At 34.3% G+C, this 16,392-nt stretch overlaps 1 protein-coding gene across 10 annotated transcripts in view; it reads right to left on the reverse strand.

The window, feature by feature from the left end:
• Positions 1 to 16,392, reverse strand: part of LOC126976179 (sex peptide receptor) — a 200,640-nt gene that overhangs the window by 121,786 nt on the left and 62,462 nt on the right. For 6 of the 10 annotated variants that reach the window (XM_050824423.1, XM_050824414.1, XM_050824418.1 and 3 more), the window contains exon 3: positions 9,674 to 9,696. The exons of the other annotated variants lie outside the window; for them this stretch is intronic. The gene's annotated coding sequence lies outside the window, so the exon portion shown is untranslated. The remainder of the gene's footprint in view (positions 1 to 9,673; positions 9,697 to 16,392) is intronic. 10 annotated transcript variants of the gene reach the window in all.

Raw genomic sequence — 16,392 nt, forward strand, 5'->3', positions numbered from 1 at the left:
CTAGACTGACGTTATGGCAGGGCCCTGCTGGTGTTAGAAAGAAAGGTAGACCAGTAACTCGTTGGGACAGGGATATAATAAAATTAACTGGCTCAAACTGGAAGACAGTTGCCAAAGATAGAGACAAATGGTCTATTACAATGAAACATAATGTGAAGTCAGAAACTTAAATAAAAAAAATATATTATACACTCATTTATTCATTAAAGGTGAATAAAGACACAAATGAATGTCAAACTTTTATCATTAGTTAGGAAAAGTTGAGCTACAAGTGGCAGGAAACTCCTCTCTTTTAAATATTCAAAGTGATGCAACAAATTTACTCAACTGTTACGAGTTACGTTAAGTAAATTATGAAGTAATGGTAAGTTAAAGAAAATTAATGACCAACCCTTTCAATTCATCATTCTGACGACCTGTATAGCCGAGTGGTTAGCGATCCTACCTACTAAGCTAGTGGTCCCGGGTTCGAATCCCGGTAGGTGCAAGCAATTATATGATGAATATGGATGTTTGTTTCCGAGTCATGGATGTTTATATGTATTTATGTATGCTTATATGAATTTATGTATGTTTAAGTAAGTAGATATACATATATAATACGATAGTATTAAAAATATCATTGTCTTGTAACCCATAACACAGGCTATATTATATGCTTAACTTGGGGCAAGATCATTTGTGTGAAAAGTGTGTCAATATTATTATTAAATTAAAAAAAACATAAAATGCAATACCAACATTTCCGCGCTAAGGCACCATTGAAATATGGGTATCTATAAACATAAATTTGTGGAAAATAGCTTTTTTAGCATGACATATAAAATTAATATAGCGTTCATTAAAAATACATATTTATAAAAATTAAATATGAAAACAAAATTTATGAACATTGCGGGACTCCAAAGTGCGACCTCTCGCGTTCCGTGCAAGCGCTCTTCCAACTGCGCCTACCGTTCGAGTGACGTATGGTTGATAAATCTTGTATGTCTTGTTCAACTCTTACATTGTGGCTCCATCTACAGGATCTACTTTACAGTTGATAGCCTGCTCAACCCCAATATTTACATATAAGGTAAAACTTGAAATGTCGCTCCTTCAAATCTAAGCAATTTGTTATATTTTAAAGTGATAACCCTCACTCTGGGATTCCTACCCCGAGTATTTATTTTAAGGTACTTTTTATTATTGATATATAGTAAAATTGGTCGCTGGTAATCGAATCATAATCGATTATGTTTGGCATCTTCATAGTGCATTTAATAAGATCGATTTTTATAGAAAATATCTCGTTATATCCAATTAAAATCGAATCGAAACAACTTGACATGTGGTGGTTCTGTGGTTTCAATCAGTGTAATTTTTACCCACTTAATACTTACACCTAATTCGAAACAGCAAAGAATATTTGACTTTAATTTCAATCCCATGCCGTTTTTTTGTGTTCGTTTTTATGTCGAGTTGAAATACTATCCGTATATGATACATCTATTATAGTGTGTGTCATTTATTATGAATTATCTATGTAATACGAAATATTGTACTTACTTTTTTTTACGATTATTTACCTATCAAAAGGTAAACGTGCCTTTTACACCATTTTTTTAATCATGATTGGTTAATGGTTCAGAATAAGTCTGTAGACAGGTACCGACCATAGTCAGTAAGGTTGATGTAAACCAGCGCTACCTTCCTGCCAACCTAACCTACCTAGCATTATTTTAAATTGTTTTAATCCGAATCTGGAATACAACCAGAAAAATGAACCAGTAGGAGGCTCCTTTGCCAAGATGTCGACTATGGGTACCACAACGGCGCCTTATTCTGCCGTGAAGCATGTGTAAGCGTTATTGTGTTTCGGTCAGAAGGGCGCCGTAGCTAGTGAAATTACTGCGCAAATGAGACTTAACATCGTATGTGTCAAGGTGACGTGCACAATTGTAGTGCCACCCAGAATTTTTGGGTTTCTCACGAATCTTGAGCGGTACTGCATTGTAATGGGCAGGGCGTAAAAATCACCATCAGCTTAACCTCCTGCTCGTCTCGTCCCTTTCTGTTATTAAAAAAAAATTGAATCAAAATAGAAATAAAACGCTTCATTTAAATAACACAAAAAATATTTGTGAGTGGCCCGAGCTCCATACAATACTAGTCATTCTCCTTTAAAGTTACGTCAAAAATTGACGGTAGATATGAAAACCGAGTTAACGAGATACAAAACTGAATCATGAATAAATAGCTCGCCAAATGTCACTGTCAGTGACATTTATATGAATTTATCGATTGTGTTCAGTCATTAGTCTGTGTTGTGTGTCACAACAATTTATTAGCGGAGCTCGGGATAGCCTCCATTACAACAGGGTCGGTGTCGACAATATTATGGTTCCTGTCGAACACGAATGAAAATGTCATTTATTTATATTTACGGTTATTGTTCAAAGCATTCATAAAGGCATAAAAGGCATTTATTTTCTCACAATTGATTCCTTTAGAATTCTTCTTTCGGAGACAAATGGCGCTCAGAGAGAGAAGATGCGGTGCAAGAACCTATCCCAGCATTCTTTTTTTGCGTTCTTTACAATTTTGTAATGTTATTGCTATTGCTGTAAAATAATCATAATCTAGTCCCAGGCTGTCGGATCACTTAGATATTCAGCTGTAGTACGTTGTGTGTTCCTAGCATAGAAACCTAAATAAGAAGGTAATGTTAAAAGGCATAAAAGGCATTTATTTTCTCAAAATTGATTCCTTTAGAATTCTTTTTGATATCATTTCTAATATACTAAATTCTACTCCCGCTTCGAAAACAAATGGCGCTCTGAGAGAGAAGAAGCGGCGCAAGAAACTCTCCCAGCATTCTTTTTTTGCGCTCTTTTCAATAAAAATATACAATATTGTACAGTAATTTCTATCGCTATAAAATAATCACAATCTAGTCCCAGGCTGTCTGATCATTTAGATATTCAGCTGTTGAGTAATGGGATTTACGACAGAGGCATTTTTTTATAAAACATTTAAATTTATTTATAATACTAATATAATAGATAATGCCTGAACAGTAGCTGGGACTTTATTATAAAAGTGTATACATGTACATATCCTTAAAGCTATTATGTATTTTATGAAGCCTACTAGAATTAGTTAAAATCAATCCCTTATTTCTAGTGTCATAATAATGAAAATCATTATTAAGAGCAAAAAGGTGACGATTTTTGTGAACTTACATTAAATTTTCATAAATGTACTGACAATGAACAGTCATAATATTTATTTCTTTAAATTTTTCTCTGAGAGACTGTCTATAACCAAGCTGATATATAGCACGAACGATATATAAGAAGCCATAGATAAATTATTTAATTGAAAAGGCTGTTAAGGCAGAATTCGCTGAAATCTCAAAACAAAAATCACATACATAACTTAATATTAGCGTGAAATAATTTAATAGAGAAAATATAGGATGTTAACAATTTACTGCTCTTAAGTGATACCCCTTAGTTCTGAGGTTAAATGTAGATAGAAACATAATTTACTTACTTTTCAAAGGCTATCGCTTGATATCCGAAACGGAAAAAGAACTGCTAGCGGCGATTGTAGATATTTTGCGCTCTTTGATAAAATAATTTCCACTGCTAAGCAGTTAATAATATCGTTGATAAGGAATTTTTAATCTCAATTGTCAATGTATACACTCAGACACAATAAGCAGGTAGTAAGCAATTTTTATTTTTTATTATTACATTAAATAAGAAAGATGTATTACTCGACATGAGGAGGGGATGGCTGAAAAACAGCGTTGCATGGAAACATGAACTCATGATCCCACATTAAGTGTAGATGAACCTTCTCCTTTTGACTGTTGTTTCATCACCTAGCCAAATTATGCATTTTATATTTCTGATTTTCTATATAGCAATAAAGTTATAAAACAAGAACAATTAGTTTTAAAATGTCTCATGACAGCAGATTCAAAATAAGATTATTACAAATTTACAAACTGTTTGATCGAAAGCATCAAAATTATCCCTGCGCGATGATATAGGGACAAAACGCCATTTTCGTTACGTCATAGCGACCAAGCAACAAACAAAAGCTGACAACTGTTAAGGTCAAGCAGACGTAGCGATAGCGACAAGTCATTTAATCTAAATTTTTTTAAAGTGCTTTGAAACAGTCAGTAAGCAGGTAAATAAATCACCTATAAAGGACCTATATTGGTCTAAAACGATTAATGAAAAGAAAACCCTTATATGTCAGTCATATATAATAAAACCCAGTAATGACGTAGTGGCAACGTGGCATGACGATATTCAAACTGCATAAGGTGATAATAAATAAGTCGTGAGAGAGACCAAGGGCGACACTTTTTCGGTTACTCACGATTTCGTTCCAGAAAATATTTCGTGACATTTGTTAACTTGTACGATCAGTGAATCTAATTAATTGGTCAAGATTCAAAATATAACGATTACAAAAGTATAAACTATTTCATCAGCAACATCAAAATAATCCGCGCGCGACAATATAGGGATAGGCCACCATTTTCATGCCGTCAAAGCGACCAACCAAAAATAACCAATGAAAAGTACCGTTAGCAACCGGCAATGTCACGCAGGCAAAACAAGCAGGGCTTATATTATTTATTTATGTCAAACAGACATGAAATTATCATATAATGGTTCTAGGATTCTAAAACAAAACCCGTATTAGTCAGTCAATCTTATATAATGAAAACCAAAAATGACGTGGCTGAAGATATTCCAACTGGTGAAGGTGATATATAAGTCGTGACGGAGGTCACCGTCGAGACTTATTCGGTTACTCACGAATTTGTTCCACATAATATTGCGAGACACTTGTAGACTTGTACGCTAGTTAGGTCTAATAATTGAATTAGTTACTCTGGGTAACGAAAATAAAAATAAATTTTCGGCAGACAGACCAAACTGGCAAGGAAGTTATCCTATAGTGGTTCTAGCAATTTCAAATAAGTAACTGAAACAAAACCCTTATTAAATTAAAAAACGAAGTAAGGGAGGAACGCCTATTTCCACAGAGGAAATCTACCTCGAGGACAATTTCAAAAGAGTCTTACGAAGATCACAAAAATAGATGCGCCATGCGTCATGTTGGAATGCAGCAACGAACTTAAGCGCATTGCAATTTGATTACATACAGTTAAAAATTCTGGCACAGATTGCACCCTTACTGTAAGCCGTTAAGAAGTTCTATTGATCATCATATTCGAGTATGAACTACTTGACTATAACGGCGTTACTCTAGATGACTTAAACATCCGGATAGCATATAAAAATTCGGCCGCGTTTCGTTAATTTGTTCCAAAGAATTGAAGAGTTCCGTTACTTTGTCTTGTATCCCATAATCAGAACCTAACCAAACTCTGATAAAACTACACTTGATGTATATCCTTTCAAATAACAAAAGAATCATCGAAATCATTAGGCGTGATATACAAAATTCATGAACGATGTGGGACTCGAACCATCGAACGCTACTTCTCGCGTGCCGTGCGAGTGCTCTATCAACTGAGCCAACCGTTCGAGTGACGTAATGTTCATAAATCTTGATATTGCTTTGTTCAACTCTCAGGCTGTGGCTTGAGCTACAGGATCTACTTTAACTTTGATAACCTGATATATATCAATATAATATTAGAAAATTGACTTGGGATGTCGCTCTTTTAAATCTAAACAATTGCACGGAACGCGAGAGAGAATTTTGTTTTTAAATTTAATTTGTTAATTAATACCAGAAGGGTTATCACTTTAAGAAATAAAAAAAATTGTGATATTGAGTAATTCGTCCATTTTTTTATTTACACCATTATTTTCTCATGGATACCATTGACAGAACTGGACCAATCAGAAATTGAAATGGGACACGGGAAACACTAGCTAATAAAAAAAACATCAAAATTGGTTCACCCAGTCGAAAGTTCTGAGGTAACAATCATAAAAAGAATACAGACGAATTGAGAACCTCCTCCTTTTTCGAAGTCGGTTATAAAACCAAAAATGACGTAGTGACGACGTGACGAGACGACATTCCAACTGCTTAAGGTGATAATAATATATTATGATAGTCGTGACGGAGGTCACGGGCAACACTTATTCGGTTACACACGAATTTGTTTCACATAATATTTCGTGACACTTGTTAACTTTTACGTTTGATGGTTCTAATTCATTTAGACACTGAGTAACGTATTATAGTGGGTAACTGTATTTTTTAAGTTACTCAAAACTGTCTTGTTACTTAATTCTCGTAATGTATATGCCGTAGGTAGGTTATTGTCAAATCCGTGACATTGTGCTCTCAATAGATTGGACCTTAATGTTGTGAAATGCTTTTTATTAACTTTTACTCGCAAACAGGAACCCATTCAGTTTCACTATGAGATTAAAACCCAAAATGTATCTCGTGTAAATATGATCAGAGATTGAGGTTTTTTGAACTTTGACACCAAGTTATCATTTAGTGAACATATTAATGATATAGCTGAGAAAGCATTCAAAGCATTAGGATTTGTTGCCCGGTCATCTCAAGACTTCAAGCAGATGAAAACGTTGAAAGTTCTTTACTGTGCTAATGTTACCCACTTAGAATACGCGTCTGTAATATGGAACCCTTGTTATGCCACATATATTAAGAATATAGAAAAGATTCAGAAGAAATTCACTCGTTTTCTCTGCTATAAATTTAGAGTACCTAGAGTTGAATACCCTCAGCGCTGTCAGAAATTTCATCTGTTACCACTCCAGCTTAGTAGAGACTCGACTGATATTAGGTTTCTTGTAAAAATAGCCCAAAGTGTGGTGGATTGTCCTGAACTCCTCAGCATGATTGCTTTACGAACTCCAAATCGAACATTAAGAAAGCATGATTTACTTTACGTACCTACCAGTCATTCTCAATATAGAATAAACAGTTACATACCACGCGTCACCAAACTGTTCAATATGTATAATTGTGATAGCCGATTTGATCTTTTAGTGGTAGTATAAAAAGCATAAAAAGTGCGTTCGCAAATGATTCTACGATGTCAAAAAATGTATCATAAGTGTATTTTTATATCTGTGTATGTATAAGTGTTACTATTCTAAATCTATAGTTATAGTTAGACTAAGCAAATTTCTTTCTATATGTGGAAGCTTGTAATTGGCTTTTAGAATTATGTTTACTATTGTTTATATTGTAAATGTTGCTGTAAGCTCCCTAAATAAAAAATAAATAAAAAAATTGCAATTTCACTATAACCAGGCATGAAGTCGATTCACAATCTACCGGTAAATTATAATATCACTTGTGAAATTGTAATATCACGCACGGCTTTAACAATATACCTGTGATATAAACGTATTAATAATCTTCCAAAAGCAAGTAATCGGCGGTACATATTCTACTATTAAATTTATAAGTACACCTTGCTTGCAAATAATTTTTGAAAAAAATTTTTTTTTTAAATATTTTTATATTATGACGAGGACAAACAAACGTAGGGGCCATCTGATGCCAAGTGATCACCTCCACCCACACTTTCAGCTTCAGGGGAATCACAAGAGAATTGCCTATTTGCAAAGAATATGTAATATTTTTTTTATGGAATAGGAGGACAAATGAGCGTACGGGTCACCTGTTGTTAGGTGATCACCGCCGCCCACAATCTCTTGCAACACCAGAGGAATCACAGGAGCGTTGCCGGCCTTTAAGGAAGGTGTACGCGCTTTTTTTTAAGGTACCAATGTCGTAACGTCCCGGAAACACCGCACAAGGAAGTTCATTCCACAGCTGGTATGGAAGTGGTACGTGGAAGAAAGCTCCTTGAAATCCGCACTGTGATGGACCGCCACACATCCAGATGGTGAGGATGATATTCTAACTTGTGGCGTGTCGTGCGAAGGTGGAATTCGGAGAGTGTTGTACCCAGCGCCGCAACCCAAGCTCGATACGCCTGTTTTTTGCAGTCAGATGCTGCTTTAACTGACGCATCGAACCAGGGCTGTGATCTGCCACCGATCGGTACTACAGAGCTTGGTATAAAAATATCCATGCCCTGTAGTATCACATCGGCTACTGCAACGGCTCAGGCACTAGGATCATCCGAAGGGAAATAATTGTTCAAGTACAAAAGTCTCCCTTCACAAAATAAATTAAAGAAATAGTCACTCTTGCTGCCATACAATAAGATGTAATTCAGATAGCACAGCGCTATTAATCTACATTAATTTATTCATCTAGAAGTTACCTCTCTTTCTATCGCCTGATTCTTACCTCTTCTAATGACATTAGGGTTGTCTTCTTAAAATAAAGCTGTACCTACCTAGTATAAGGTCAACTTATTTAAATAGCTGTGTTATTATCCATATAAATAGGTATGAAATCGTAATTTTAAATCAATATTCTTTCGTTGTCAAACCTACTTTATATATGAAATAAATAGGTAGCTATCATGAACGGTAATCTATACTAATATTATAAAGCTGCAGTGTTTGTTTGTTTGTTTGTTTGTTTGAACGCGCTGATCTCTGGTACTACTGGTCCGATTTGAATGATTCTTTCAGTGTTGGGTAGTCCATTTATCGAGGAAGGCTATAAGCTATGTTTTTTTTTCAAAATTAGGGATCCGTAATAAAATTGCTATTTTGTAACACAAGGTGTAAAATCGAAAACCTATTTTTGCGTGCGCTGCAAAAACTATTGACAATAGAACAAAATGATGTACAGGCTATAATATAGGCAATATTTTATTACTTATAAAACTATCGCGTGAATTATACTTTATATGGCAAAACAACGTTTGCCGGGTCAGCTAGTTTTATTATTATAGGTAATAATCATTATAAATACGATTATTTCAGCGTATTTATGAAGCTTAAAAAATTATTCTGAATTGCAATGACTTATAGTATGCCTTTCTTTTTTTATGTTTCTCCATATTTAAATGATCGGTCGGACCGAATTCGGTGACGAACATAGCTCGCGCGTACGTTACTGATCGCTCGTGGATAGCCTCTCTGTAGACGCCGCATCTTCAATGTTATACATGTTGTTTGTTTATGTGCACTATAACTGATATTAAAAAAAAATTATTCAAAATAGAATTTAATATCACTTAAGGAACGTCAAAAACTACCACCCATTCGAAATGGTATGCCTCAGACCTAAGAAATCTGCGTGTGCAAGAAACTCAGCGGGATTTTCTTTCGTACAATAAAATTTATAATTAAATAGCCTGAGGGCGTTCGCTCTATTCCCAGTCTGTGATATCACTGAGAAAATCATTTATGTTATAATAACCTTTACCACACAAACATTTTTTACAATTCTTTTAAATTTGGTACATCATTTGTATTGTACATTTTCTGGGATCATGTATTAAAAGCATATAGCATATCACCCAATAAAAGACTTACTAACTCAACTTAACCGAGTAGTAGGCATAACAAGTGTATGTTTGTTCCTCGTGTAAACATTATTATTTATCTTAACTGTGTTTAATGCGATTCCAACTGATGAGTTGTGGCAAATTCCCTGTTTAATATTTGCTCCATTCCAGTTCAACAACAAAAAGGGATTGAAGTCTACGCACGTAAAGTCGCGGGCATCCGCTTATTCATATATAAATATGTATAATAAAAGTATATTTTCATACCTGTTAATTAGCTTCACGGTGATCTGTAACAAGTAGACATTTTCAATTAACACGATATTGGAACGAGTGTCACTCAAATAAGTAGGCAGTATACGTAGGCCATGTTCACATGTGGCATTTGAAACTAAATTCAAATACAGTGAAACCTGGTTAAGTGAGACATCAAGGGACCTGCAATGTCGTTTCACTTATAGAGGTATTCCACTTACCCAGTGTCTCAGATATACAGGTATAAATAAATATCTGTCTCATTTACAGAGTGTTCCATTAATAGAGGTGAGAATACAGGTTATTTCAGTTATACAGGTGCGATCATTAAATAAAATAACGTGTTATGTATGATGATGTATGTATGTATGTATGAATTATTCTACAAAGAGTAGATTTTGGCACATTAAATTCGGCACAAACTTCTTCGCGTGTCTTCCCACTTTCATAAACGGATATTAACTTCAGTTTTTCACGTAATGATAACGATTGTAGCTTTCGTTTTGACATTTTTCAAATAAACATCTGTATGATAGTAAAGCGAAACTAAAACTGAAGGTAATTGAAGCTCAAAATTTGTACTTACGTACTTGGAATTACGTGTGGAATTTGTGGGTAGAATAAGAATGAGTAAACAAACAATGTTATCTATGATGATAAATTGAAAGAACAAATCCCAGATATAGAGGTTTACCTCGTCCCACTAACAGAGGTAATTCAGTGCCAAAGTGTTGGGACCTCAGCATGAGTTCCAGTTATGGAGGTTTCTCACTTATCCAGGTCCCACTTAACCAAGTTTCACTGTATTTTTATTTAAAAAAAATTTTAAAAACAATTATTGTTCGTAAATATTATAAGGCTGAAAGTTTCGAAGGGAAAACTTCTCTGCGCTGAAAGTAAGTTTGAATCACACCAAAATTTACTAGAGTTTTATTTAAAACTTGATGTACCCTGCGAGCGTTGCTACGCAGGTAACTACGATGAACATAAAGGAGAAGACATTACACAAATATTCAATTTATTTTGAGCCATTTTATTGATTTTATTCATTTCGAAAAAAATGTGAAAAAAAAATCTTTGCAACTCAGAAACCTTCATGGGCTCATGCGCAACACTTGCTGAATATCATCACATGATCAAATGAATAGTTTACGATTCTATAAGGAGCATACAGACAAACATTTATTTATTAATTCAAATAATATTTTCAGTAAATTTTCTTTTTTGTCAGTTTTGCATGGTTTGTTATTAAATATTTTAATTAATTATATTAAAAACCATGACATCTTTGTGCAAAAGATGTCTTATATTTAGGTATTATAAGGACTGCATCCGTTCTACGTCTCGTGTATAAACAATTTATATGTAATCATGAATTCAATCAGGCGAGAGTATCACTTCGAGTATGTATTAAGTAATAATTGATTTAAATTATTCAATGTTTAATCAACACATCCACGCTCAGCCTAATATTAATATAACTGACACATGGTCAATGAAATCCAAATATTTACTGCAAAATTTACAACGCTAATAAGAGTTTGGGCTTGTATCGTGAAGTTACATAAATCGTTTAATAAAAGACTCGTGAATTGAGTTTGAGCCCATATTTCACCACGCTGTAAGTGACATACGTTCGACAAATGTCACAATTGTGTGTTCGACAAAAGTAAAAAATGTTACAAGTTTATTAACAAGTGATTTTTTTTTTCTATAGAAAAGTTTTTTACGCTTGTACATGTTGTAAAAGCTAAAATAGAAGAAATAGAACACAAAATAAACAATATTTCGCTTCAGTATTGCCCCACTTAAAGAGAGAAGGGTTTATTTTGATATGATATATCTTTACAAAGTAATAAATGGACACATCGACTCTTCTTGTCTCCTTTCTAAAATTAACATCCGAGTACCCTCGCGTATTGCTCTTCGATCTCAACGCAGTTTTACCTCTAATTTGTCATTAACAAATTATACTAAAAACAGTTTCTGTCGACGTGCCTTAGACATTTATAACTCTTTATTTTGTGATGTTGATACATTTCATTTATCTATAAATGTATTAAGTATTGGTGAAGCTCTAAGCATTAAAATAAATAATCTTTCTTTTATATTATGTTTCGTTTTTTATATGTATCAAAAGGTGTAAGTATTTTTGTTGCTACCATTTTCTAACATTAATCATTTTGTATTGTATTTTATATTATAGCATATTTGTAAATCCTATATAGATAACTAATTCATTACGGCAAATGATTGTAATCTTTGTTTTCAGTATTCTTTGTATTAAGCTGCCGCAATGTAAATTTTATATAAAAATATGATCTATTGCTATCTTTTTTGTACATAAAACAATTTATATCCATTCGTGTAATAATACCCTTCACAAGTTAATCGATTGTATCGGCAAATTATGTAAACTTGATATGCTCATTTTTCGGTTTATGTAAATCGGTCTAGTATAAGTATTTTAGTTGCTAGCTGTTTTGAGCACTACACAATTTATAATTTCTGTTACAAAATGTGGAACTCTAGCTTTATTTGTTTTCATATATTTACTGTCATATTTGTTTAAGACATTGTTTCCCAAATAAAAGAAAAAAAATATTAAAAGCTCAAGATAGAGGATGCCAGCGTCTGTTCACGGTCTGCTTATAGCGCATAATGTGATACTTTGTCCATGTTGCACGCAGAGAAGCCAACATCCTTGAGCGTTTTATGGTTATAGGAACAATAGAGGGAAAATGACCTAGAGGCCGTAGCCCTAAGCGGTGGTCGGAAATATCGGAATCGAATCGCCGAAAATCTGAAGATGATCCCTATAAGGTCCACACTCCACCAGGCGACGGAGCGAGACAGATGGAGACAGCTCGAAGACCAAATGAATATGAGTCACGACCCTCAGCAGAAAGGGAACGACTAAAAAAAAGTGATGCATTTAATACTCACAAATTAAAGTGCTCAGTTTTCACTTCATCAAGACACATCAAGTCATAATTGGATTAATAATTGACATTTAAAATATACCAAAGAAACTACTTTTTCGGAAACATTCTCGGATAAAAAAAAGCCTCCTGTGACCCGTACGCTCCTTAGTCCTCCTCTTCTATAAAAAAATAAGGGTTCACCAATTGCGAAAGCCTGTTTGGATATATCTTCCACTTATTCAAGAAAACGAAGCACATCTGTATCTCGAGATACAAAGATATCATTCATTGGTCAACAAATTCAAATCAAATCAAATCATTATCACTTTATTCGTGTAGGTCACGGAAGTGACACTTATGAATGTCAAAAAAAAAATTTTTCTTATGGAATCTACCGCTACTTCGTAAAGGGTTGAGCTAATGAGAAGAAGTAGCAAGAAACTCATTGCCACTCTTTTATATCACGATTTACATTTCCATCGATTTACAAATCATTTCAATTACAATATAATATGTAAAATAATGCAACAAATTCAATTATCAATATAAAGTAGTTTGTAGTTGAGAACTGCAAATACTTAATAGTAAATTCCACAGAAATTCCGCAGTATTGAGCTGTCAACAGCAGGTTAGCTGTTATCAAATGTCAGGAACGCAATTCGCCGTTAAGATCTATACAAATAAAAATAATTGTTCAATTATTATTGAGTGCGCGGGAACCGAGATATAGTTTGAAATAGCTGTGCGAGCGGCTTATGTAATTTTAAAGGAATTGTTCTAGAAAATTAAGCTCCAGAATATTCCAGAATAATGAATGTTCTAGAATAGAATGCTCGCTTAAATGTCACTACTTGTGGCGGCAACGTGGGACAGGTCGTTCCCTTCTTTAAAAGGTAGAAACTCTGCTTAATGGTTTAAAACAAGCGTTTTCGGTACATGATTACTCGTGGTTTTTCTAAATTAAATTTTATTAATATCTTATTTTACTGCAAGGGCTTTCACTGGGAAACGACGGTGGAACAAACAGTCGCGGCATCGCGGTGGTGTCCGTAAGCTACCAAACTAGACACCATACAGACACAACAGTCATGATATGTTATACTTTGGTGGTAGCGGCGACTGCTTGCGCCAACGTAGTGTCCCAGTGAAATTTAGCCATTAGTAATTACGTTTGAGTATTTTTGTTGCATCGATTATATAGATTGTTCTGAATCTATTGCGCGAACACATCCCATCACGGCGACACGTATGTATGTGCGTGTGTACTTCTATTTTATAAAGAGGGGGTAAACGGGCAAGCCGTTCATGGACAAGAGATGTGCTGGTAGACTTAGAGATGGTTAAGAATTGAAGAGACCTTCAATTCTAGTCGTATCGTGTCGAGAGGTCGTACCAGTGGGAGGCTCTACCATCGGGAGGCTTCCTTGCACAGGATGCCGGCTAGATTATGGGTACCACAACGGCGCCTATTTTTGCCGTGAAGCAGTAATTTGTAAACATAACTGTGTTTTCTGAAGGGCGCCGTAGCTAGTGAAATGACTGGGCAAATGAGACTTGACATCTTATGTCTCAAGGTGACGAGCGCAATTGTAGGTAATTTTGGGTTTTTCAATAATCCTGAGCGGCACTGCATTGTAATGGGCAGAGTGTATCAATTACCATCAGGTGGACGTCCTGCTCGTCTTGTCCCTTATTTTCATTAAAAAAATAAAAATAAAACAGCAGTCGGCAGACGATACCGAAAAGTGAATGCGAGGCAACATTTCCTAGTGATTGTGTTGAGGTTATACGTGTGGAATACCGTCCCTAATTAAGATTTTATGTTGACCACGACACAGTTTAACACTTTATAGTTTAAATTTTGATGTCCCTTCTGAATCCAATTGCTTATTCAAAATTTGTTGAAATTGCCTATAAGCTTTCATTTAGCAATTGCTATTTTTAATTAATTAGATATAATATCTGAATCAGTACTGCTGACACCATTTGCAAATGGAGAGTGAATTTGAACGTTTTAAATCCATATTTTTAATTAGTTTGAAGAATGCTAGACCAACATTTATAATATGTCAATGTGACAAGTGCGCGTTAGCTTCTCTTATTTTTTAAATTACTAAGGTGTTAAGGTCAGTAGTTGACTGTTTTAGGCTTGGCAATCAAAATCACAGACTACAGTAATAAAATACCTAATAATCAATTCGCTTACTTTTCCTATCTTACTGTATCTCTGTAAGAGATTCTTCTTTCTCGCACTCTTAGTGTGACTATTGGTTGGTATATTGCCGGATTTTATAAAGTTTTTTTTTATCAAATATTTAATATTTTACGGTCCCCAAACTCGTCTGGATCCCTAGTTAAAACTTAAAACACAAAGGTTCCTCGAAAGCTGATTTATTAGAATCGATATAATCCAAATATCCTATACAAACATGTAAAAATATTAATAGCGTATAACAGAGACATAATTTTTTATGACGTACTAACCTAATAATAAATATATTATTAAAGGCCAAATAGTTAAACATTAACAAGTATGACCTGTAGTAACTGAGCTGAAAACCAAATCCTCGGTGATTTATTGAAACGTACATCCCAGTTAATTTGAATATTTGGCAGCGTATCGAAGCGAGTGTGTGTAATAAGAGACGCCAATTATTGTCAACTGTCGTTGAAGCTCCGAATTCTTGTGACATTAGCCATTTGATGGTTATGTTACCATTAATTAAATGTAGACGAGCTTAGATCTAGCAGTATGTCTATATTTCGGGATTAAACCTTCGTAAATTTACAAGGGCGTTGTTTTTATAAAATGTGATAGAATAACTAATAGTATAGATTTTTTTATCTTAGTTTTATCTATTTTAACGAGCCACAACATGCGACTCAAACAAGATATAGTCCTAGTATGGTTAGAGTCCCACATCGGTCATAAATTTTGGTTACAAATTTGATTTGTATTATTAATCCCAGAAGTAAAGGATATCACTTTTTAAATAACAAATTGTTTAGATTTGAAAGAGCGACATCTCATGTCAATTTCCTAATATGCAATTATTAGGGTTGAGCAGGTTATCAACTATAAAGTAGATCCTGTAGATGGAGCCACAACCTGAGAGTTGAAAAACACATACGAAAATTTACGATCCTTGCGTCACTTGAACGATTGACTCAGTTGGCAAGAGCGCTCGTACGGAACCCGAAAGGTCGCGGGTTCGAGTCCCATTGTTCATAAATTTTGGTTACAAAATTAGTTTGTATCCTGTTGTAAAGTTGAAATCTCTGAAGTGAAGGATATCACTTTAAAATAACAAATGGTTTCAATAGTTTTATCTTTAACCAGGTGCGGAAGCTCCCTTGACAAACAAAAAGAGCTATTTCTCAACGCATTAAGGAACTCATTAGCGCAGTCAAAAACAACGATCCTAAATATCCGCAATGATCATCCGCAGAGATCAATCAAATGTTTATGAACCCAGGATCTTTGGTAACCATTTACTAAAACTGTTTTATATACATATTGCAATATTGCTGAATATTCGTGTAAAAATTGGAAATTTCAATCGTATTTATAAATGTTTCATATAATTTACTAGTTTTTAATTTCTAAGTACTACTCTTTGCCCATTGAAAATATCTATTGTGAAATGCTGTAACCGCATTTAATTAATAGATTTACTAGATTATGTAGAATTATAACAATTGATTTTACTTAAAATTATTGGTGTTCCGTTAACGTAAAAAAAACAAACGGCAAAACGCATATTTTACCACTCTCAAGGGAATCCAAAAGCAAAAAGTCAATGAGCA

This window comes from Leptidea sinapis, chromosome 39 (assembly GCF_905404315.1).
Source record: "Leptidea sinapis chromosome 39, ilLepSina1.1, whole genome shotgun sequence".
NCBI classification, from domain to species: domain Eukaryota; kingdom Metazoa; phylum Arthropoda; class Insecta; order Lepidoptera; family Pieridae; genus Leptidea; species Leptidea sinapis.